At 53.5% G+C, this 24,068-nt stretch overlaps 1 protein-coding gene across 6 annotated transcripts in view; it reads left to right on the top strand.

Moving 5' to 3' along the window:
* Positions 1-24,068, top strand: part of NTRK3 (neurotrophic receptor tyrosine kinase 3) — a 323,228-nt gene that overhangs the window by 35,121 nt on the left and 264,039 nt on the right. The gene's annotated exons all lie outside the window — the stretch shown is intronic.

Below are 24,068 nucleotides of genomic sequence, written 5' to 3'. Positions count from 1 at the left end.
AGCTTCTAGTGCTGCTGTGGGACCCAGAAGCAACACAGCCCCCCATGCCTGGGCGGGCCCTCCCAGGACCCCAGGGCTTGCAGCAGGCACGTGGGGCTCTAGCGGACAGCACAGGGGCTAAAACCCAGAACAGGCATCACTGAATATCACTGCCTGAGTGCCTGCCCTGTGTCAGTGACTTCGCAAGATCAGCTGTAATCCTCCGAAGAGGGCTGTCGCCGAGTATTACGATCCAGGCTTAGGAGGAGGGCATGGAGCTCAGAGACCCAGGCAGCTGCACGTGGTCACAGAGCTAGGAAGCAGCAGATGCAGGGTTCACATCCGGCTGTCCGTCCATAGCCTGGGGCTGCTCTGCCGCAGCCCACGGCCTGGCAGCTGAGGCCGACTGGTGGCCCCTGGGACGGCTTTCTGTGGAGGCCTCCACCCCGGGCGCTGCTTATCCCGAAGGCAGAGGATTTGCCTGGTGAGTAGTGGGTCAGGCTAGATTAGAAATGGTTCCTCGTCATACGAAGAGCTCGTTTCAGGGCACAGAGGTGTCCCGGGCTCCCCAGCATGGCCTGGAGAGTGGCCACAAGAGTCAGTTTTGCTTTGCTTTTCTAATTGTGCTAAAATGCACACAACGTACAGTTAGCATCTTCAGCATTTTAAGTGGACAGCTCAGTGGTCTTAAGCACCTTCACGTTGCTTTCCACATCTCTTCATCTTGCAAAACTGAAACTATACCCACTAAACCACCCTTTATTCTCCCCTCCCCCTGCCCCTGGCAGCCACCGTGCTATGTTTGTCTCTATGATTTGACTACCCAGGTACCGCATATAAGTGGAATCCTACAGTATTTATCTTTCTGCTGCTGGCTTACTTGACTTAGCATGGTGTCCTCAAGTTCCATCCATCTCGTAACATGTGACAGAATGTCCTTCCTTTCTAAAGCTGAAGAACATTCCAGTGTATGTATATACTCGTGCCGATGTTTTGTTCACCCAGTGATGGGCGTTTGGGGGGCTTCCACCTTTGGGCCATTGTGAATAATGCTGCTGTGAATGTGGGTGGACAAGCCTGTCTTCGAGACCCTGCTTTCAGTTCTCTTGGGTGTCTACCCAGAAGTGGGGTTGCTGGGTCACATGATAATTCTCCCATTTGGAGGAACTGCCATCCAGGTTTTCATTACAGCTGCTCCATTGTATATCCTGGCCAGCAGTGCACAAGGGTTCCAGTTTCTCCACGTCCTTGTCAACTCGTGTTATTTTCTGTTTTTTTTTTCTTTTTTTTTTCTTGTCACACCTAATGGTGAGAGGCGATACCTCACTGAAGTTTTGATATAGTGAGTGCTATTGATGGTCTTTTCATGTGCTATTGGCCACAGGAGCCATTCTTGATGATCTGAAGTCCTTGGACCCCACATTGCTGAGGCCGCCTTACTCCCCTGGTACTTGGGAGTCACAACCAAACATAGTTCTTATTCTGAAGGGATTTGTAGATACAGACAAGTGGGGCCGGACGCTATTCCGCCAACAACCACAGCCAGGCAGGATAAGGTAATTTTCCCACGAGAGGGGCAGATCGGTTCTGAAACTCTCGCTGAGGAAGAGGATCCTTTTGAGATGACCCCAGGCTCCCCTAAGGGGGTGGAGGTGACTGTCATTCACCAAGCAGATTGCCATTGCCATCCTGGGCTACCCCGGGGGACATACCTCATGGAGTCCTGTTCTAGGACAGGTGGCACCATGAGAGGGCAGGAGGCCCTTGCAGCGCTGAGCTCGGATGAAGGAGACAGCTCTCCGCCTGGCTGTGCCTACGTGCTTCAGCCCTCAGTGCCATCTGGGGCGTGCGGGACTGCTCTGTCCCCAGGCCACTGGGGCCGGCGCTCAGGCTGGTGTGCTCTGCCCTGGGGAGGGCTGTTTGGGCACATTTGATTCTCTAGCAAGGTTTCCCTCCTCTCTGGCTCCCGGCGCGCACGATGGCTTCTCTCTGAGCTGGGAGAAATGCCTGGGTCCCCATGTGTGGTTTTCGACACTCAGCCCTGGAGTGGCCTTGATGTTGGACCTTGAGCCCCAGGAGCGAGATGTGCCACCTGCTTTCAGGAGGCAGATGCGAACCAGACTAGGCTCGGGTGATGCCCTTCTCATGTCCCAGCAGTTTGGTCCGCTGGGGTCTGGGACGGATGGCTCCTGCCCTCCCCGCCCCACGTGAGCTGCAACACCTGTGTCCCCCCCCCCCCACGCCATTTGATCCTGGGTTAATGGGAGTGTCCGGGGGGAGGCCACTGACATCCCTGAGCATCGCCCGTTATTTACACACATTCTCCTGCTCAGGTCTCATAAGCACCTAATGAGAGCGGGGGTTTCCTTCATTTTGTGACGGGACAGCATAGGCCAGGGGTTAAGAGAAGGACCCTTTGCATTAAGCTTTGCCTTTTCCTATTTGATTTACTCTTTGCGTATGTCATTCAGTGCGGTTCCGTGTTCCCAAGGTGCGGTGAACGGGACTCCTCCCAGTTCCGTGCCCCCAGGCAGCGAGTTTCTGACCAGAGCTGGTCCACCTGCGCTCAGTGTGCACTTTGCCTCTGCATCTATTGTGCCTTCTCTTGTAGCATGAAAGTCACCTTCCCGGTCTCTCACTCTAGAATTCCTTGGGCCTCTTCTGTGCCCACCTTTCATCACTGCATCGGCCTGTCTCTGCTGAGAGCTGCCTTCGGACCCTCTGGAGTTCTCTCCCAGCGGCTCCCAGCCGGCATCTTGTGAGGCCTCATTTAGCACTGAGCGTTGCAGGGGGAGAGGGGGTAAGGGTCTGAGTACATGATGGTGTAATGCAGGGATGAATGTGTGTACGCGGAGTGAGTAACTGAATGAGGGAGGGAGAGGCGAGGACCCTGGGAAGCTGCAAGGGGCCTGCTGCTCTGGCCCAGCCCTGGTGACAGGTGCTCTGCTTCCCCGGCCCCCAGGGGCGGCTTCCGTTGGAATTTGAATTTGTCAGGGAGACTGTGAACAAACTGGGGTATCTTCCCTCTCATCAGCTTCCATCCCCGAACATCAGAATTGCTTCCTGAGCCGAAATGCTAGACATGGAGGAAAGTGGGCACAGGAGTGGGCAGAAGAGGGGGGATCCAGAAGAGAGAGGACCCAGAGAGCCGTGTGTTCCCCACCCTCTTGCTGAGCGCCTGTTGCATGCCAGGCTCTGGGTGAGGACGAGCCCCGTGGGCCTCGCCCGTCAGGCACTCACCGGCTGGTGGAGGGTGGGGTCGTGCCCTGCTGGTTATGAGGAGCAGGTGGCAAGGTCACGTGGGGTCATCCCGGCAGGTGTGCTGGCGGAGGCTGCACCTACCTGGGAAGGATGCCGAGTGTCCCTTTGGGGGCCCATTTTCTGTCTCGATTCTCTGCTTTCCTTTTCTGCTTTGCATTTTTCTAGCTCAAACGGCACCTAGCTCCAGTTACCTCTCCTTCCAGAAGGAGTGCAGCATGGTTACTGCACTGGGTTGAATAATGTTCTCCAACACTCATGTCTACCTGGAAACCAGGAGTGACCTTACTTGGAAATAGGGTCTTTGTGGATGAAATTAGCTAAGATGAGCCATACCGGATTGGGGTGGGGCCTAAGTCCAGTGACTGGTGGCCTTCTAGGAAGGGACCCAGAGACGCACGGGGAGGAGGGCTTGTGAAGACGGAACCGAGATTGCCGTGACGCGTCTGCAAGCCACGGAGTGTTAAGGCTTTCCAGCAACCACCTGAACCCACAAGAGGCCAGGGAGGAGCCCCCTGGAGCCGGCAGAGGGCGCGTGGCCCCCCCACACCGAGGTTTCCGACGTCTGGCCTCCAGAGCTGTGAGAGAGTAATTTCTGTTGTTTGAGGCACCCTGTTTGTGGCACTTGAGGTGGCCCCAGGAAACTATCCAGTGGCTAAGAGCAGGGGCATCCAGGCCTTGTTGCCTCAGTTCAAATCCAGGTTATGCTGTGTGACCTTCTGCGGTTACGTGTCCCTCTGTGCCTCGGGTGCTTCTCTGCAGGTGGGGACAGTGGCAGCACTGACCTCAGGGGTGTGTGAGGGTGACAGTGAGGTGCGACTACAAAGCGTTCAGCAGTGCCTGGCAGCGCGGAAGCGCGTGTGGGCTGCTTCGGTGCCACGTCCATCTACACGTCTGCGTCTGAACCTCAGCTCTCACCGCCCAGGCCACGCCAGGCTGCCTTGTCTGTCTGTCTGTCTGTCTCGCAAGACAAGGGCTAGGACAAACTGGAAGAGAATCTCGAGCGGGTATGTGTCGGCAATTGTCCTTACCCCTCCGTCCGTTTTATTCTGACTCCAAGAAGAGGAGGGGAGGGGACCCAGACACCTTTTAGAGCCGGCCGTTTCCTGTGGCGGGGGAGGGCCGTGCGCCTACCAGCGGTGGGGCCGTGAGCCGGTTGCTTCGTCCTCGCGGGCCTCAGTTTCCTCACGTGTCAAATGGGAATGATGCCCCAACGGCAGAGTCTTGTGAGGTGATTCACTGCTCCCGTGGCAGGGGATCAGTGAATGTTCCAGCTCTTCCTGGGTGTCGCCAGGTCCACATGGGAAAGCCAGTTGTTCCAGTCTGTCAGGCATAGAAAAGACACAGTGTGAACCTCAGACAGACAGGTGCCTGCGCAGTGGAGGCCAGCCCTGTGCGTCTGTGTGGTGACCTGCTTCCCCAGGATTGGGGGATGCTTCTGACCCAGGACGGGGTGAGGACAGAGGTGGGCCCCCCTCACCCGGGCGCCCTGACATGCGCACGCAGCCAGTGGATTGGGAGGTTTGCCTGGCCAGTTTCTCCTTGGCCCACGGCAGGCGTGGGAGTAAACCATAGTGCTGGCTGTGGGAGGCCCTGGTGTGTGTTTGTGTGTGGATGCTGCAACCAAAATAACTTCGATACAGCTTGGACCAAGCTGGGAAAGTGGGAGTCAGGGCAGCCGAGCGCAGGTACCGGTGGTGACGTTGTTGGGTGGGATGGTGTTCGCCGACATAGAGGCGGCTCGTAAACCCACGGCTGCGTGACGGTTCCCCTCGTGCATGTCTCACATCTCAGCTTAAGGCTCTCTTATAACCAGCAGCACAAAATGTCTCCATCACGGTCACGTGGTCAAGAATCCCGAGATGTGAGGAAGGAGCGAAGTGTTGGAGGCTTTTGGTGGACGCTTCAGCTATTCCTTCTTTGGGGTTCTCCACATTCGAGTCATGTATTAAATTGGGCATTTAGAAATCATTTGTGGGGGCCATATTTTGTTAGCTCCATCTTACGAAATTGACTTTATTGAATTACAGTTTAAATGTGTTCACGATCCATATAGAGTTGATTAAAAAGAAGAAAACCGAAACCACTCATTTGAAGAACATTTCTGTCTCTTGCAGAAATAGAAAGAATACATTTTCTACAATGTCACACAGTCTTTTATCAAGGATCTACGTTACGGATGCCTCTCTCGATTTAGTGAACATCTCTAAAAATGACTTAATTAGTTTCCCTTTTCACCTCAGCTGTCAGGAAACCCATGGCAAAATTAAGTGCCTGATGTGGGAATCAGTTTATCTTGGATTCCTACGAACATATACTCCTTTGTTCCCTTTTAAGAGCCCTTTTATTTACAAGTACATACCCAATTTTGCTATTTTATATTATGTCTACATTACATGTTCCCTCAAATCCTTTAAAAATGGATGTAACTCTGGGGTATGTACCGCCCCAAATTGAAAATAGGCATTCAAACAGAAACTTATCCATGAACTCTCAGTGCAGCGCTATTTAAAAGCGCCAAAAGGTGGAAACAACCCAATTGTCCATCACCTGTGGGATGGATAAACAACATGGGGTATATTTCCAGTGGAATGATATTCCATAGAAAAGAATGAATTTCTGATACATGCTACAAATGGGTGAACCTCAAAAACATTATGGGAAGTGAAAGAAGCCAGACACAAAATCACATGTTGCATGATTCCATTTATATGAAATGTGCGGATTAGGTAAATCTGCAGAGGCAGGGAGATTGGTGTTTGTCAGGGGCGGCAGGGAGGGAGGAGTGGGGGTGACTGCTTGATGGATTCTGGGTTTCTTTTTGGGGTTGATGAAAATGTTTTGGAAGCAGTGTTTGTGTGACATTATGAATGTACTAAATGCCACTAAATTATACCCTTTTCAAGGTGAATTTTATGTTACGTGAATTTTGTCTCAATAAGAAAAGAGAAAATATTGCATTAAAATTAAAAAGTAATGAGTGGAGTTTACAAATCCAGCTGGAATAAAAACGAGGTGTTGGGGTTCAGGAGGGAACCTCTGACTACTCTGCGTTGTGGGAAGGGCGTCTCCCTTCCTCGCTCACAGCTCTGTGTGCCTCAGGCAAAGCTGCCATTCATTGGGATGGCACCTGGCCCAGGTGTCCCCTTTGGTCAAAGGTGCAGTAGTGGCTGTACTCATTGGACACACAGCCTCAGGACGAGCTTTCACGGTCCATTTGCACAAACTGGGAGAACTTGGTGATGGTGGCGGTAGGGAGGGCAGGCCTGGGTTTTCTCCGTGGACTTGATAGGAATGAACTTAGAGGAATTTCTAAATAAAACCAGGCGCAACTTCTGGTTCTGGGTGTAGTTGGGGGTCCTGGCCACCTCCTGGGCCTGAGGAGGACCCGGCAGCACCATTTTCAGGGGTGCTCCCCAGTGGAGCTCTTGCTGCTTCCTTCCGGCCAGTACGTTCCATTCCAAACCATCGCGGTGCTAAGCCAAGACAGGAATTGGGAATGACAGAGGAACAGTCCTTGAGACACAGAGCGTTCTGCAGTGTCCCTTACTTCTTTCAAAACCTGAAGCTGGGGCAGTTTTGGGTTTCCTTCGGAGCAGTTCTTCCAGCTTCCGGATTCCGTGAAGAGGACAGAGTAGATCCTTCTTCTGTTTTGGAACCGGCCCCCCTTTGGAATTGCTTCTCTCCTGGTGCTCCCAGGTGGTCCGCGTAGTTCGATGGGTCTGGTGGCTGCCTCACCTTGACAGGCCTTCCCTGTTTGAGGAGAAGATCTTCCTCTTCCTGGGGGTGGCCTCTCTCCTACTCTTCTCTCTGAGCTCCTCTTAGACCGGTGCTTCCCAAACGTGTGTACGTCGTGATAAAGAAAGTGATAATATTTGTGTCGCATCATGGGGGACTGGGCATTTACCCAAAATGGAGAGGGGATTGGCAGCTGGAGATGACCTGCACGGTGGTCTCCCCAGATGTTACGTGGACGTTGGTGGGGAACCAAGGTTGACTTTTGAGTGTAGGTCAAGGAATGAGAGGTATGTTCAGCCTGCCTTCGCCGGAGCCCCAGATGGATCTGTCATTTACCTGTAAATGTTCAGGTCCATAGATCCATCCCCTGCCCCTCAGGGCCTGAGCCCTGAAACTTCGTCTCCCAGGCTCCTTTGCCAACTGGCTCCTGGCTGGGTCTGGCCAGTGGGAGGCACTGGTTGAGCCTGGCAGGCAGGAGCAGGGGAGACGGCAGACCCCCCACTCCCCTCTCAGTTTCGTCTCTGCTGTCTCTCTTAGTTCCAGCTCCTGCCAGCCAGCTCTGGGCTTCATGACACCAGCTCCTCTTTCATCCTTGGAGCCTGTGAGCTTCCCGCTACGGCTAATGTCTGAGTTGCAGTGTGGTTGGTTCCCTGTTTGGTTTTCCAGCAATTCCAACATATCACTAGTTTGCCCATTACATTTCCTCTGTCAAATACAGTATATGGGCTCCGTTTTTCTGATTGGACTCTGGCTTATATGGTATCTCGGGCACTTCCAAAGCGTCCCGGCAGCTCCCACGTGGGCTTGCAGAGAGTACCAGCCGGTGGCAGAGGACGTGCGTTAGACTGGCCTCATTCTCTGTGCACACGCCTTTCTCGTACCTCTGGCAGCGGCAGGCAGCTGACCCAGAATCCATGACCCGGTCCTGGCCCAGTGTCTCCCTGTGACCAATAACGGGAGGAGCACCTGCTTCTCTGCCTAGAACACTGTGCAGCCTTTTAGGCCCAGGAATCATCACCTCTTGGTCTCCGCCTTTCTCCCCACCCATTTCCCCCAGGCTGGGTCACTTGCTTCTTTATCTGTATTCCCAAAACAGTTTATATAAATATGCCCTCTAGTACTCTCCCCATTAGAGTCGCTAGTTCCCCTGTTAGTGGACAAGTCCCCTGAGGGCAGGGACCTGGCCTCGCTCAGTGCACAGCCGGCACAGAGCAGGAATGCCCCAGTTTTACCCACTCCTGTGGTGCTCTAACCTGCCTGCCTGTCACGATCACCTGGGGAGCTTGTAAAACAGACAGGAGTCCCCTGACCCCGGTGAAGGCAGGCTCTCTGATGGAGGGGCCTTTTTAAAAGGCTGGCTCGGTGACTTCCGGGAAGGCAGGGCTTGCGAACCATCGGCTTGACCGTGCGCTTGTTTCTTGTTACCGAGTCCTGCCATCATCCCAGCCCCCCTGGCAATATAATTCAACCTAGCAGATATTTTTGAGTGCCTGCTCTGTGCCAAGTGTTGTGTAGACAGACTCTTGCTACTTGAAGTACGTTCGCTGGACCGGCAACGTCTGCGCCACTTGGGAGCTTGTTAGGAAAGGCAGACTCTTAGGCCCCGACTCAGACCTGCGGAATTGGAGTCTGCATTTTCCCCAGCTTCTCCTGCATGTTACAGGCTGAGAGGCAGCGGTGCAGCTCCCACACTTGTGAGTTGCAAGCTCATTCCCTTTCTGATTCACTCTGTTTTGCTTCCCTTACGTTCCTTTCTGTAGCCCCTTTGGCACATGCAAAGGGGGGGACCAGTCAGGAGTTAGGTGAGATGATGGACCCCCCGAGTGTGGGAGGGAAGGGGGATAGGTGGCCTTGGGGAGTAGAAGCCTTTCTGGGCACACTGCGTATCTGTGTTTGGGAGGTCCCCTGGATGGGCTGTTTGGCAGGAATGACGCCCGTTTCTGCCATGGCCGTTTCGCTGGGCCAGGCATGCCGGGTGGAGGGCTGCAGCACGTCCGATTGCCAGGGAACAGGTTGGCATTGATGCAAACAGAGCCTCCTTGCTCGCCTCCTGCCTTTGGGGCTCAAACCCAGCAGCAGGTTTCTAGAGGCTGGCCTGTCCAGCAGGGTCCACCAGGTTACCTGCTGTTCAAGTTCAAATGGGTCAAGGTGACCCGTGTGCACAGTGGTTGTGACTTTTAAATGCAACCCGATTGTGACAGTGGTCGTGACTTTTTAAATTCAACAGGGGCAAGACTCTTTGCATATTGGAGTACACCTGCCATCTGCCCAGATTCGGGGCACCGGGCCTGGTGTGTGCTTAGGCCAGATTTAGAGTGAGGCTGATGGCAGGGCCAGGAGGGTCAGTGGCTTGTCTGAGAGGGCGTCTCAGCGGGGACCCTGTCCCTTTTCCCCGTCAGGGGCCTCTGCTGTGTGCAGTTGCACAGTCGGTGCTGAGGACACAGGGAGGGGGCGGAATACCCTTCTCTGGAGAAGGAAGCTCCCCCGCCGCCCCGTGGTCAGACTAGCCCATGGTAATAACCCAAAACCTGCCGCGGGAGGACAGCTGTATATTTCATCTTGCGCTCTCCAGATGGGTTTAACAGACACTTGCAGGGGAACCAGGATTTCATTTGAGAAATGATATAGCAAGGGGTGTGGTGGGGCCGGTGGCAGGAAGTCAGAAAGTTGGGATGAAAAGGGGATACCTGTGGATGGCTCCGTTGTCACGACTGGCCCCGCCGTGAAAAATGGCTCCGTGGGCCAGCTCATGCGACGGCCTTCCCATGCAGTGCAGTGTCGCTCTGGGGACAGGTACTTGGAGAGGCCCAGCTGGGAGCTGACGCGGCCTCCCCAGCAATTGCCCACTCTTTTGGGTTCTGCACCCAATTTCCAATGTGTGTGTCAGGTTTCTCCCCACACCAACAAGCAATTCTCAGACACCAGTGCGGTGTCCTACGGTTCAGCTCAATTCTGACACTATCTATCTGGAAATAGCGTCAGATTCCACAGGTTAAGGGCTCGATCGTAAAAAACTGTGCCCCAGCCCTGAACTTCAGATGCCAGCCGCAATCCCAGGTTGTTACCTGTGCTTCTGACTGACTGGCTACAGATTGGAGGTCAGCCAGCTGCAGGATGTGGGACGGTCCGAGGGACATCAGCAGGGCATAGGACACAGCGCATTTGCTCAGCAAGGTTTGCAGGGTCTCACCCAGCCCCCTCCTGCCTGTATTTTCCTGGTAGCCATTTGCATGTTTCTTTCCCAGGGAGTCAGGAACGCTGGTCTCCTGTCTTTACCTTTTGGTCTTGGGTCTTGGTTGGTCTAGCTCTCACCTTTGTGCCGAAACCAGGTGCGTGAGACCCGCTCAGCCTCTTGTGGGCACAGGTGACCTCCTGCATAGGTAGCTACTCTGCACACATGGAGGGTCACCTGAGCAGCACCCTCCTTTCCAGGAAGAGTGCTGTACGCAGGTCACTATGAGAAGGTGGGCTGGACCAGTGATGGAGAGGTGGCCCCGGGTGGACTTCAGGGTGGGCGTGGGTCGGGCCCAGCTGGCCGCACCTAGAAGATGAGCATGAATGAATCTCTTAGCAACACGGGCACCTTTAGCCTTGTAATGGCCCTGGTCAACCGTCCAGAGGAGATTGCTGAGTGCCAATGGCTGTCGGAAACACTGACTCACTCTCGGGGTTCTTTGAGGTTCTGCTTTAGAGAATGGGGCCTTCTGTCAGTCGCTGCCAACTATGACTTCAGACTACACAGATCAGCTGGCTGGGAGAGGAGATGAATGAGTGGGGAGAGAGGCCGGGAGAGGAAGCCAGGGAAGTGAGGTGAGAAGACACAGAGCAAGGCTGCTGACACGCAGGGTGGTGGTGAGGAAAAGCACCCCCTGCCTCCCCACTGGGCGAGATGAATTAGGAGCGGACCCGGGAGTGAAAAGCAAGACGAGGGCTCACTCAGCAGGGCTTGGGGAAGCTGGGAAGCTGTAGTCCACGGGGAAGAGCCAACAGAGGTGTTTGGGAACGGCCTCTGGACCCCGACCCTCTTCAAATGCAAATAGATGTGCACATTTCAGCCCTGGTATGCAGTAGGCCCCCCTTATCCACGGGACGTGGTCCAAGACCCTGGTGGATGCCTGAACCACAGATAGGAGTGAACCCTATATGTACTATGTTTCTTCCTGTACATATGCCTATGATACAGTTTAATTTATAATTAGGCACAGTATGCGATTAACAACAACTAATAACAACAACTAATACTAAAATAGAACAATGATTACAATATACTGTAATAAAAGGTATGCTAATGGCTTTGGAGCCATTATGAAATATTCAAGAGGGGAGTGACCAAAATTAATAGAATGCAGTAGACTTTGTTGTCAGGGAATTGACACTCTCCCGAGGGAAGCCAGACAAATGACGTCCCAACCCAGAGGTGACAGGGTCACATGCCTACATCGGTGGCCACAAAGAAATAATTTCCCCGTAATTGGAGGGTGAGGCTGGATCTGACGACCGCAGCTGGGTGGGGGTGGTTTGATAAAAACTGGGTGGAGGGAGGCAGATGTGGCATGTCAGAACCCCCGAAAGACATGTTCAGCGCCACAAACCTTCACTGGGCACCCAGGGGCTGGCAGGGGAGCAACAGTGGCCTTGGAGAAGAGGCAGGAGGGAGCCAGCCCTGGTGGCAGGGGCTTTGTTTGGTTGGTTTATAAGTGCAGGCTGTGTTTGAACAGGAGAAGGAGGCAGTGGGGAGAGGTGGGGATGGGGGTCGCAGGCTACATGCAGCCACCGCCTCAGCCACTACAAATACAGGCAGGTCGTCTCCTGGCCCTGGAGGCCCCGTTCCTGACCTCAGTTCTGTGAAGCCCAGTGACTGCTGGGAAAGAAAATACTCCTTTTTCTCTGCGCTCAATATTTCAGTTCTTGCTACCAAATGTGTGGGGATTCCCCTCACACCAACCAATTCTCCAGTTCACTCTGGGTACCAAGCGGGTGTCCTACAATTCACTCTGACACGTCCTACCTGGGGTGTCAGATCCCACAGTGAAGGGTTCCGTTCCCTTCTCCCCTTCAAATGCCAATCCCCAGTTCCGGTTGTCACCTGGGCTTCTGACTGTCTGGCTATAGATTGGAGGTTCCCAGGACCCCCTCCTTGGGTTTGATAATTTGCTAGGACAGCTCACAGAACTCAGGACAACAGTTTACTTACTAGATTATCCGGTTATTATAAGAGGATACAACTCAGGAGCAGCCAGGTGGAAGAGACGCACAGGGAAAGGTGTGGGGAACGGGCTCAGGGCTTCCAGGCCTCCAGGGCCCGCCCTCCCGGCACCTCCATGAGCTTAGCCACTTGGAAGGTCTCCGAACTCTGTCTTGTAGGTCACGTGTGGAGGTTTCAGTACATAGGCTTCAGTGACCGAATCATTGGCCGTTGGAGATTCAGTCAGCCTCCAGGCAGACAGGGCTGTAAGTGCCAATTCTTTGGTGATATGGTTGGTTCCCCTGGCAACCAGCCCTCACCTAAGGAGCCCCTAAGCCACTCACTAGTCATTTCATTAGCATACAAAAAGACACGTATGGGGGGACCAAATATATGTATATATTTTTATGTCACACTGCTTTTCTTTTTGGAGGGGAAAATAAATATTCTTTCATCTCTAGTATATTTCAAACAATATGCTAGGTCTTTTACAAACACTTTTAATTCGTCTTTATGATACCTCCACAAAGGGGGTGTTGTGATTCCCATTTTACAGATGAACAAACTGAGGCCATGGGAGATGACCCCACTAGTCCTTGCCGGGCTGGAGAGCCAAGCCCAGTGTTGACTCCTAGCCTATGGTTTTTTCCTGCACCACACTGCTTCCAACAGTCGAGGGAAGGGGCAGGGAGGAGAAGGTCTGATTGAAGCTCCACAGGCTGGCTCCTCAGTGGATGTGAACGCCTCTCCCTAACGGAGCTTGGTGTTTCTATCGTCCATGACAGAAGGCTAAAGGGATACAGGGATGAGGGGCATGCAGTCACAGAAGCCATTCACAAGTCCCACTAGCCACCCCCCGCTCTTCCTGTCAGCGTCAGCCTGGAGTTGGGCCTCCGGGAAGCATTTCAGTAATGCAGTGGGGTAGAGGAACGGTTGCTTCTGTCCTCAAAGGGCCTGTGGCTCTTTACACAACCCCTGTGTCCCTGCAGCCTTAAAGCCTTCCTGAAAGAAGTTTTGGTTTGGTGTGAGAGATATTTGTTTGCCATTGGGGGGGTCTTGACCCTGGGAAGGACATGTTCAAAGTCATCGCTGAAAAAGTAGAGCCTCAAACAGGTTAGGACACGAGGGCTGGAAGCTGAAAGGTTTGCTTAAGAGGATGCTGCATCCCCAGATAGGGGCTGTAGAAATAAAAAGATGAGAGGACTTTCTAGACATATCATGGAGGAGGGAGGGAGTGGTAGGCCTTGAATTAGAGAGAGAGAGGTGAAAAGGTTCTTGGGTAGATACGGTTAATAGTAGATGGTACTTACATTGTCATTTTCTATAGCGCGCCCAAGGCAGACATCACTAATCAATCAGTCATCTTTTCCTTGCTCAAGGCAGACACCTTCTAAACACAGCAATTTGTGTTAGCTCTCGCCAACCCACTGGTATTGCACAGAAGCTGGAATCTACTCGCTATCTCTGCTTAATGTTTCAAGTGAGGAGGACTCAGCAGAGGTAGTTTGGGAAGCATTCAGGAGGAAAGAGTGAGCTGTTCTGTCTTAGGCGTCTGGGGAAGCGTATTGTGAGAACAAGCGCTGCAGGACAGGGGAGAGGTCAGGCGTCAAGGGTAGAGCTGGAGAACTGGAATTAGCGTCTGATTAGGCAGTAATTGAAGTCATGTGAATAGAAAGATGCCTTCCAAGAGAGTGTGAGTATATGGGGAAAAGAACAGAGGGTTTATTGCCGGAGGAAAGGAAACCGCTCACCAAGCTGAAGCAAGGAAAAGTGAACAAGAGAAAAACCTGCCTTTCCTTTGCTGAGTGAGGGAGACCATGTCACGCCCTAAATGGAATCCTTTGGGAGATGAAGGAATTCCAGGGCTGGCTTCCTTACAGAGGACAAGAAGTGATGCTGTCAGTGCCTTCCTTTTATGCCTCAGGTGTAAGCCGGTGTTTCTCCCAGTGCTGTGTCTTTACAGGACCCTGCCTCCCTCCCTGCAGCGTCCCATGGCACTCCCCTCTTCCAGCCCTGGGCCGGCCCACCATTCCTCCTCCATCCTGTGACTTCTCTCTTCTTCTCTGTGGCTTGGTCCTATCCTGCTTCCTGTTCAGAGACAGCGGCAGGCACCGCCGATGATAGGATCTCGGCTTTCTGATAGTTACCTTGACTAATCACTCGGACACCCTCAGGTTCCAAGCATAATTATGCCTTCAAAGTCAAGGGCTCCCTTCCCTCCCAGTGACCTGGAATTACACTCCAACAGTGAAAATGCCCCGAGCCTTGGAGCGACGTTCCTGTATTAACTCTGAGGCAGAGTTGCAGTGAGGAAATCTACCCTCTTAATAGGGGAAAATATTGCCCTTGTAAGTTGTTATGCCATGCATTTCAGCTTAATGCTCACTTACCAATTCTCCTCTGTAACTTCCATATTGAGTGAATTAAGTCCTTCAGGCGGGTAGTTATTAAAGAAGTGATAAGTGCTTTATAATTCAGTAAAGGGTGGCCTGGCCATTTCATATTTTCCTCAGGAAATTGGCCACCTGAAGGGCAGCACTTCCAGGACCCCTGGGGCAGCTGGTCTCAGGCACAGAGCTTGCGCTATTGGATTACTTTCAAGCCAGCGGCTCTGGCCTGGGCCAGACTCCCCTTCTTGCCCAGACTCTCTCCTCCAAGGCCATTGGGGAGAAAGGGTCAAAGTCAACGTGTCCGTCCCTGCCTCGGGCTGTTCTGCTCTTCATCAAAGACCTTCTCTTTCTCTCCTGGCTCAAAAGCTGAGGTGTCCAGTAGGGAGTGGAGGTTTCGTGATCCACACGGGTCTGCCCCCCATCCCTCCAACCCCACAAACACCGCTGGCTTTTTTATACTTAAGTCTCTTCCAATGGTTGGAAAAAATGCTGGTCCCATCAAGACCTTGGGAACCACAACCTTTTCAGGACGTGCCGCCAGGACCCAGTGTTCTGAGGAAGACAGTTACGTATTCATTGGTTCATTTCAATGGTCTACTTCGTAGCTGGAACGGGCCTGCGTATCGTGTTTAACTAGTGAACAAGCCCGGCGGGTTACCTGCCTGCCCGCCTGGAGTTTGCATTCCGTTAGGGGAGACACGATAAACAGGAAAACATGGATAAGAGGTAGTGATAGGTTTTGGCAAGTGATATCCTGGAGGTATCCAGAGCCGTTCTTCTCAAACTTGTCACTATTGACCTTGGGGACCGATAATTGCCGTGAGGGGTTGTCCTGTGCACTGGCACATATTTTAGTATTTAGTGACACATCTGGCCTCTGCCCACTCGATGCCGTAACACCTCCCCCGTCATGGTGGCCAGAAATGTCTCCAGACATTGTCAAATGTCCTCTGTGGGGCACAGGCCAGCCCTGGCTTGAGAATTGTTGATCTAGACCAGGGGTGTCCAAACTTTTTTTAATGTTTTTCACCAAGGGCCAAATGCGGTACAATACACAAACAGCCGGGCCACTCACTCGAGGTGAAGTATGTATTGCCTCACCTGGTTTATTTAAGTAAACTAAATATATTTTTGGAATTTGCAGTGGGCCAATTAACAATGGATCGCGGGCTGCAGTTGGCCTGCAGGCAGCAGTTTGGACACCCCGGATCTAGAGGAATGTTATAGAGAATGACTTTGGCTCAGTTGGTCAGGGAAGTCGTCTCTGAGGAAGGCAAGGGCTGGTGTTGGACTTTCTGAGATATTGGGGGAGGGCCTGGAGCTCAGGGAGAGGCCCGACTAGAGATCCACATTTGGGTGCTGTCTGCACGTAGATGGTGTTCTGAGCCAGCAGGTGGGTGTGAGCCCCCGGGCATGGCAGGGGGTTTAGAATGGGGAGACTCTAACATTTAGGGAGCAGACAAAGAATATGGAACCAGCCAAGGAGACTAAGAGGGAACAGCCAGAGGAGTAGGAAGAAACCCAGGAAAGAGTAACGGACTCCATGGGGAAGAGAATGTTTCAAGAAAGAGAGAGTGACCGGTCAGCCAGGTGAAACGCTGCCGAGAGACTGGTGCCTCGATGACGGAGACGAGTGTGGGTTCGCCGTGTGGGAATCCCCAGTGACATTGACAGTGTGGCTTCAGCAGAGTGGGGGGACGAAGGCAAGTGGGGAGGAACACTCAAAGGGAGCTGAGGAAGGAGGACCTGCGAGCATCGACGGTTCTTTTGGAAACATTTGCCGTAAACAGATGCAGGGACATGAGTTGGTAGCTGGAGGAGGACGCGGAGTCAAGGAGATGTCATTTCAAACGGCTGCCCCACGATGTGCTTGGATGCTGGTGGGAAGGCCTCGTAGAGAGACGGGGACGGTACAGAGGAGAGGGAGAAAGTATGAAAGAGCCCTTGAGGAGCCGAGAGGGGTGGCGGGCCGGGGAAGCCTCACGTGGGATGCCGATGGAGAGCTGAATGCCTGCGTTCTGCTGTTGATCACCTTGCGGGCTCACTCACTCACTCAGACGTCACTGCGCGTTTGCGGGGCGCTGGACGCACAAACTCCTGGTGAAGGCCGTCGGCATAGGGTGAAGGGAAGATGGAAAAGACGTGCCAAGGAGCCAAAAGCACGCCTGTCTCATCTCTTCCCATGTTTGGCGAGAGGGGACCCTGCCCCCCTTCCCACGCCTGACCCAGGATGAGCAGCAGACCTGAGATCTGGCCCCGGGGCCACTGGAGTCCTCTGGGGTCACCCTGTGGCGGGGCCCTGCAGTGACGCCTGGGTATCTGTCCCCAGTCGGGAAGGTGAAATGCTGTCCCCAGGGCCACATCCCTCCTCAGAGATCAAGTTCAAGGTGCCTGAGGGTCAGACTAGGGCTCTGGGCTGCTCAGGGGTACCAGGGTGAGGCCTGCAGGCCCTTCTCCTGGGGTAACGGCCCTTGCTGGAGATTCTGGGGGTGCACACGCGGTGAGCGAGACAGATAAGATCCTTGTTCCCATGCATCATAGTTCTGGTGTAGAGACACTGACGACAAACACATAATCAAATAAGACAATTACACATGGTTGTTAAGGGCTGTGAAGGACAGAAACGGCTTGTGCCCGAGTGCAGCTGGGGGGGGAGGAGTGGGTGTGCGCGTGGGGTCGGCGGCTTCTCTGACAAGGTGACCTGTGAGCGGAGGCCTGAGGGGTTAACAGGAGCCGGCGAGAGTGTTTCATGGAAGTTCCGGTAAAGGAGAGGGGGCAGGCCAGTGGGGCGGGTGCTGGGAGAAGGGGTCAGGGAAGCAGTCAGCGGCCAGCTCACGAAGGACCTCATGGGCTGTGGATTGTACTGTAAGAGCCCAGGGAAGTGTTTGGAGGGTTTTATGTAGGGGACAGTGATCGCTGTGGCATAGAGACTTGAAGGAGAGTTACATGGCAGTGGTGGCTGGCAGGTGCGACAGGTGGTGGCTGCCTGCTGTGCCGAGGCGTGTGCATGCTGGGGTCCCCTACCTGAGCCCACCCAGGTGACAGCAGTGCACACGGAGAGGGACGGATGGACTAGTGAGGGCCAGGCCAGGCTGGTCCCAGCTGGGGGCCAAGCAGGACGGCCCAGACCGCTGGTGTGGACTGGCCGAGGCCCAGATGAAATCTCACTCCTGGGAGTGCGGCCTTGTGTTAGTGGGGGAGCTGAGGGGGTGTCCTCTCGATCTTTTCTCTGTTGGGAGACGCAGCATCCAGAGAGCACAGGTGTGTGTACCCACGTTCCCAGCTCCTGGTGTGAGCTTTGGAATGGATCAGGGAGCCGACACATGCTGTCGTCTCCCATCTGTTCCCCGCACGATCGGAATGTTCCTTTCTGCGGTCCCGGGGGCCCACATGCCGGGCTGGTTCACCGTGGTCCTCGGCGTGCAGTTGCTCGCAGAGCTTGTGTGCGAACGTGCTGCCAGCCCCAGAGGGCTCCCAGGCTCTCGGGTCCAGCTCCCCAGCTGTCGAGGGAGGGAGAGCCGGGTGACGTGGCTGGTGTCATCCGAGGCGACTCCTCGCCAGGCCCTCGGTGCCTGAGCTCCACGGGGCTGTTGCTCCAGACCGTTTGTTTATCATGCTAAACATATCTGATAATTGAAAGCTAATGCTTCTGTCTGGATCACTAGACATAATATGCCTGGATAACAAATCAATTTCCTCATTGCCCTATAAGACTTTGAAGTCAAATGCACAGCATGTTCCATGCGTGTGTGTGCGTGTGTGTGCTCCGACGCTGACTTGTTAGGAAAGGGATTCCAGGCTGCTTTCCCCAGGCCCCCAACTCTGTACTTTAGCTCTGCTCTCCATTTTAGAGCAGGATCCAGGTGAGAAGGGGATGGGAGCCTCCAGTCTGATGGGGAACAGTCTGGAGAGGAGGGACCTCTGTACACAGCCTTGTTATGCGAAGCTCTGGTGTCCTGAGTGGGAGAGCTGGCACACGTGCATACAAAACACGTGAGAAACGCCACTTTCAACTGCCTCCCGCCAGGATGCATCTCCAAGAACGGATATACGGGCCGTCATGTTAGTGGTGCCCGCAAGGAAATGTGAATTATGACTGTACCTCCCAGAATACTTCAAGTATCTGGCAACCTCAGTTAACCAGAAAGGGGATGCAAAACAGACATGGCGGGCAAATCCATACTTCACCTACGTGTGTGCGCGCGCGTGAATCTTCTCACATTCTCTTAGATCCTTATTCAGAGTCTCTTAACTCTTACTTAGCGCAGAATTCCAACAATGGTAATGGAAGCGGCTGTTTACTGCCCTGGTGTTATGTGTCTACACTGACCCAGGACTGAGGCATTGCCTCAGCAAATCCTCACAATGCCCACATTTCCAGTCATTGGAAAGGAGGCAGGGCCCTGGGGTCGGGTGTTCAAGGGGGTGATGGCTCACAGCCTGATAGCAAAGGAAGAGCCAGAACCCACTAACGATGGCTGCAGTACCCATTAAAATTCAAGAACCGGGTCAGGGTTGGGCCATTTTGAGTTAGGGGCACAAATTCAGCTTACGCCAAGAGCCTCAGAGGTGTCACTGTCACCGCGCAGGAGACTGGTTAGGTTGGTTATGGTGGTTGAGGTTCAAGAAAATGTAAGTCACGTTCCGTCTACTCCACTTAAAAAGTCAAGGAGTTTGAGGAATGCGTATTAGAGGAGCAAAAAGGAAACACCCAGCAAGGAACTTGAACATGCAGAGGTTTTGCATTTAAATTTAGTTGTCTGGAAAATTTGGTTATGAAGAAGCTCATTAACTGTGGTGGGAAATGACAGTGAAAATAACAGTGACCTGACAGCAAGGGAGGAGAGAGGAAAGATTGGAAAAAGAAAGCAATCCTGGGCCTGCCAGGTCTAAAGGAAAGAAGGCAGTCCTTTGTCCCACCAACCGGTCCCTTGTCTTGCTGAGTATCCAGGTGACAAGGAGCGTTCTGTCAGGTGGAGGGGGCCTTAGTTCCCTCTGTGGGGGTGGGGCGTGGACATCTCAGCCTTCTAGAGTTTTCTGTGTAGAGGACTTAAATATTGGCATTATAAACAACTCTTAAACATATCCACATGACACCTTTTTAATTAAAATATGGGCCACACAGTCTGTCCCGTCTAATTTTTATATGCTTGCAGATTGCCAATTCATTTCCATATTGGCTCAAGCCGAACAGAAGGAGAAAGAAAGCTCTGGTACAAAAGCACAATTGAATGTATTCCAGCACAAAGGAATTTTATGTGATATTTTCTATGGATGCATGAATTAATACTTCGCTGTGCCCTGGCTCATCCCTCCACATGGGTGTGAAGCATTTACTATCTGTGGTCTGGGCTTTTCTCTCCAGAGCTGGGTGCTGTCCTTGTGACCCATGGGGCGTGGCTTCCCTCCCGATCGCTTTTCCACGGCTTCGGAGAGACTGTGCACAGCGGTCCCCTGGCAGCGGCAGGTTCTCTGACCACGGAGGCCCACCTGGGCCCCACGGAGGTTTCTGGGACCCTCAGCCGTTAGCCCGGCTCTGCCTCTGGCCTGGGAGCTCAGAATTGTCATGACTTTAGCCTTACTTCCTCCTTTTCCCGGGAAAAGTGTTGCACACTTGCTCTTGTCATAGAGTCGCGGTTCTGGGGTGTCAAAGAAGGGCAGTGGGCACGGGACAGGGCACGGAGCTGACGTTCTAGATGGAGCATTTCACGTTTCTGTGCATAAAGAGGCCTTAGAAATGCCAAAGAGGAAACTGCAGTGGAGGGAAAAGGTTTGCTCTTGGCCAGCAGATTGCAGCAAGAGCTCCATGAGAAGAGACCATTATTGCTTCTGGAATGTGCCACCTGGATTGGACCGTGGTCCCATGGGCCAGAGAGCCCCTCATGTTCCCACAAGTGATGCCCTTGGCTCAGGAGGGTCCGGCAGCCATGGCTGTTGATTACTTTCCTCTCGCCTGGACCCAGTGACCAAGAGGCAAGTGTTTTGGTTTTCACCTGGGGCCACGTAGTGTTTGCGGCATAGCCGTCATTTTAAAATTGTTGCTGTTTTAAGCCCTGGAACTCTTTCTTCAATGGCAGTCTTAGGCTGAAGCCTTATATAAATAACAAAGCAGGGTATCTGAACCTCGGTACCATGGACGTTTGGGGTTGATACTTCTTTGTGGTGGGGCCTGAATGGTGCATTTTTGAGATGTGTAGGCGCGTCCCTGCCTCTGTCCATGAGCTGCCTCTATCGCTTCCTTACCCCCCGTCGTGACCAAAAATGTCTCCAGACATTGCTGAATGTCCCCTGGGGGGCACGTTTGCCTCCCCTTGAGCGTCACTGTACTAACAGGATGACGTGGCCGTAATCTACTTAAAGCAGGGATGGGAGTCTGGAGCCACCTCGGGCACCCTCCCCTCGCCACGCGCAGACTGAGCACAAAGCCCGAGTGGACAAACAGACTCTCGCCGTCCCGCTGACTGTTCCTGGCGTCGCTCTGGATTCTTCTGCTCCCACCGCAGGTGTGTCCCCGAGATGCCCCCGCAGGACGGGCTGGTGCAGACTGTGGCCCTGACAGGGTGACCGTGACTGCCCGCTCAGGCTTCACGTGCCTCACCTTCCTTTAAACGTGGTTGCTATTCAGTGGGTTTCAAATGACAAACAAAGGCTCCATGAAGACAACCTGGACCACCCGGGAATGTCCACGAGAGGAGACGTCACAGTGGAGCTGCACCGGGCCCAGGTCCCCAGTCTGCATGGACGAAAGCAAGCCAAACCTGCCCTCACGCTTCCCCTTATTTGTGTATTGTATGTTCAGAGCCTGCCTCTTCCACTTTAATGCCCGGCCTCCCTAATAGCGTGATGCAGCCGGCAGAGGTACCATGACCGACCCCCGGGGGCTGGTACCCAGTGGTGAGTCCCAGGCAGGCTTGGCAGACGGCCCGCCGATGTCCTCTGCATGTCAGGCCCTGCGCGGCCCTGGGAGCCCGCTCGGAGCGGCCGTCTCTGCACCGCCTGACCCTGCTTGTAGCTTCTGCTCGAATAGCTTTTCCAGGAGGGGTCGTGAATGGCAGGTTTACTACCCCTCCACCTCCTGCCGCATGGACTCTTTATCAGTGATCGCTGAGAAATGACAACTTCCAGGAGAGCCCTGATGCCGTTTTTAGCTTGAAAACTGAGAAAGGATTGCTCAGCTTCTGCAAGGCACAGGGTTAAAAATAGTGATCACGGCAAGCACTTCCTGCGGACTGACTATAGCGTCGTCTTTCAGGCCTCATGTCGTCCTTATGCTGCAGGGCTTCTATTATCCCCATTTGACAGGTGAGGAGACTGAGGCACAGGCAGGGGAAGTGACCTGCACAGGGCACGTAGATAGAGACCGCGGTGGGACCGGTGTGCTCCAGCCAGGTCCCACTTTCTCTACAAGGCCAGAAAATCAGTGTTTTAAGCTGGTTTCTCCAGCAACTACTCAGCTCCATCTTTGTAAAGTAGCTGTAGGCAATAGGAAATGAACGGATATGAGCACTGAAGTTGGAAACTCATCTACTTTTCACGTGTCATGACGTAGGATTCTGCTTTTGACTTTTGAAAACTAGGTGAAAACTGTTCTTAGCTCTTGGCCTGACAAAAGCAGGCTGCAGGCTCGATGTGGCCCGCGGCCCATAGCTTGCTGGTCCGGTTGTCGAGCTCCGACTCCTAAGCACACCACTGCACCGTGGCTATAAAAATCCCATTCCTCAGTATAGGAAAACTCAGACCCAATAGAAGAAGCCAGGACCCTACTCTGGGGAGCAGAAAGCCCTGGGCACCAACGCATTGCCCTTCCATGTCTCAGTGTGTGCCTGTGTCGGGGGAAAGTCAACTTGTGGGCATAAGGACGTGAGTGCGAGAAGGAGAAAGTGTCAGCATGCAACAAGGATGGACAACTCAACCACGGTCAAAACACATTTATGGAATCTCCATGTGGGCTACGGAAAATGATTTCATTTCTTTAACCAGCTTGATTGTTGGGTGGGCCCTTGTCTGACGCTGGGGTCCTGGGAATGAACGCTCGTCTGGAGGACCATGCGATCTTCTTTGTAGTTGACAGGAACCAGTGGCCCACCCAGTGAACACCGTGGCGGGGGGCACAGGGCCTGGCATTGGTCGTTCTTTCCCTTCTGGCCTTCCTTTTCATCTGAAATGGAGCCAGGGGCCCTGCCCTAGTCTGAGGCCGTGAGGCTTCCAAGAGAAGACTTTGGCCTTGGAATTTAATACCGAGCTGGCCACCTGCTCCGTGTCCCCAGCAGATGCCAGTGTGTCTGGCTGCTCAGCGGGGGCCCCGAGAGAATGTGATACTAAATGGCTCTCTGCACACCTTGTCACCGTGCGGCTCTGAAATGCTTCCAGAGGCCCTGGCCGCTGGCACCCTGTGGCCATTTCTGGCTCTGGCTCTACTTGGTGGCAGATGGCAGAGCTGTGGGTGTGGTGGGTCCAGGGAGGAGACGTCGGGAGAAGGCGGCTGCCCCTCTTCTGGCCTGAGCGAGCCTCAGGTAGCTGTGTCCCAGGGTGAGCTGTCACCTCCATGCCCTTCTTGCTAAGAGGGTGCTTGGACCTCAGGGACACTGATGGGAGAGTGAGACCGTGGGGGAAGTGTAGGCAGCAGAGTCCTTCTCTTGAGGCCCGTTGGGGCTCCTTGGGGTCGAGGTGTGTGAATGGCAGCCTCACGTAGCTCTAGAGCTGGAAAGAGCCATGGTAATCAGTATTCCGATGGTTCTCGACCTGGGGACCCCAGGAGCAGTGCTGGACGATGTTTGTACCGGGCCTTTTGGCATATAAAAACAACACAAACTTACAGAAATTGAACCCATGCTCATGACGAGCCCTCCCTTGCTTACAGACCTTGCGAGTTCCTTTGCTTTGGGTTGGAATTTATCTTCTGGGTGGGTTAGGGCTGGTTTCTATATGTTGATCAAAAGCTCGGGTTAATGCTGATTTGTATCTTGGATGAATAGGTCTGAGAAGATGAATTCAGTATTACTTAATAAATGGAGGGTGCTTGCTTGACATGAACCTCCTTAAACACAAGGTCTCTTGGGATAAACTTCTAGAAGGAGATCTTTGTGATGAGAAGGGGAGAAGCTGCTGACCTAGTACAACCCTCTCCCTTTCCAAGTGAAGATACAGGGGGCCCAGCGAGGTCAGCGCTGTTGCTCGAAGCCGCCGGATACTTAAGTCACAGAAATGAACCAGAATTGGCTGTTTGACTACCAGTCTCACCACATTTCCGTTACACCCTGGTGCCTGCCCGGTCCTTCCGTTGTCCCTTCCTGGTGGAGTCGTTTCTGCCAAACCAAGCCCTCGTGCTCTTGAACTCCAGAGGGATTGGGCTGTGGTCAGCCTGACGGGGCATCAGTGTCTGGACCATGGGGCCTCCTGAGGAGGGTGTATGTTCCTCCTGGGCTTTTCTACCCAAAAGCCATGCCCATCGCACCCCCTCCCCCAAACGAAGGCAAGGGGACAGAAGGGGACTAAGTCACCAAGGTCACCAAGACCAA

The sequence above is a fragment of the Rhinolophus sinicus genome, chromosome 13, assembly GCF_057876585.1.
Source record: "Rhinolophus sinicus isolate RSI-liver-muscle chromosome 13, RSI-T2T, whole genome shotgun sequence".
NCBI lineage: Eukaryota > Metazoa > Chordata > Mammalia > Chiroptera > Rhinolophidae > Rhinolophus > Rhinolophus sinicus.
The sequence above is the reverse complement of the archived record's forward strand: the minus strand, read 5'-3'. Positions and strand labels throughout refer to the sequence as shown.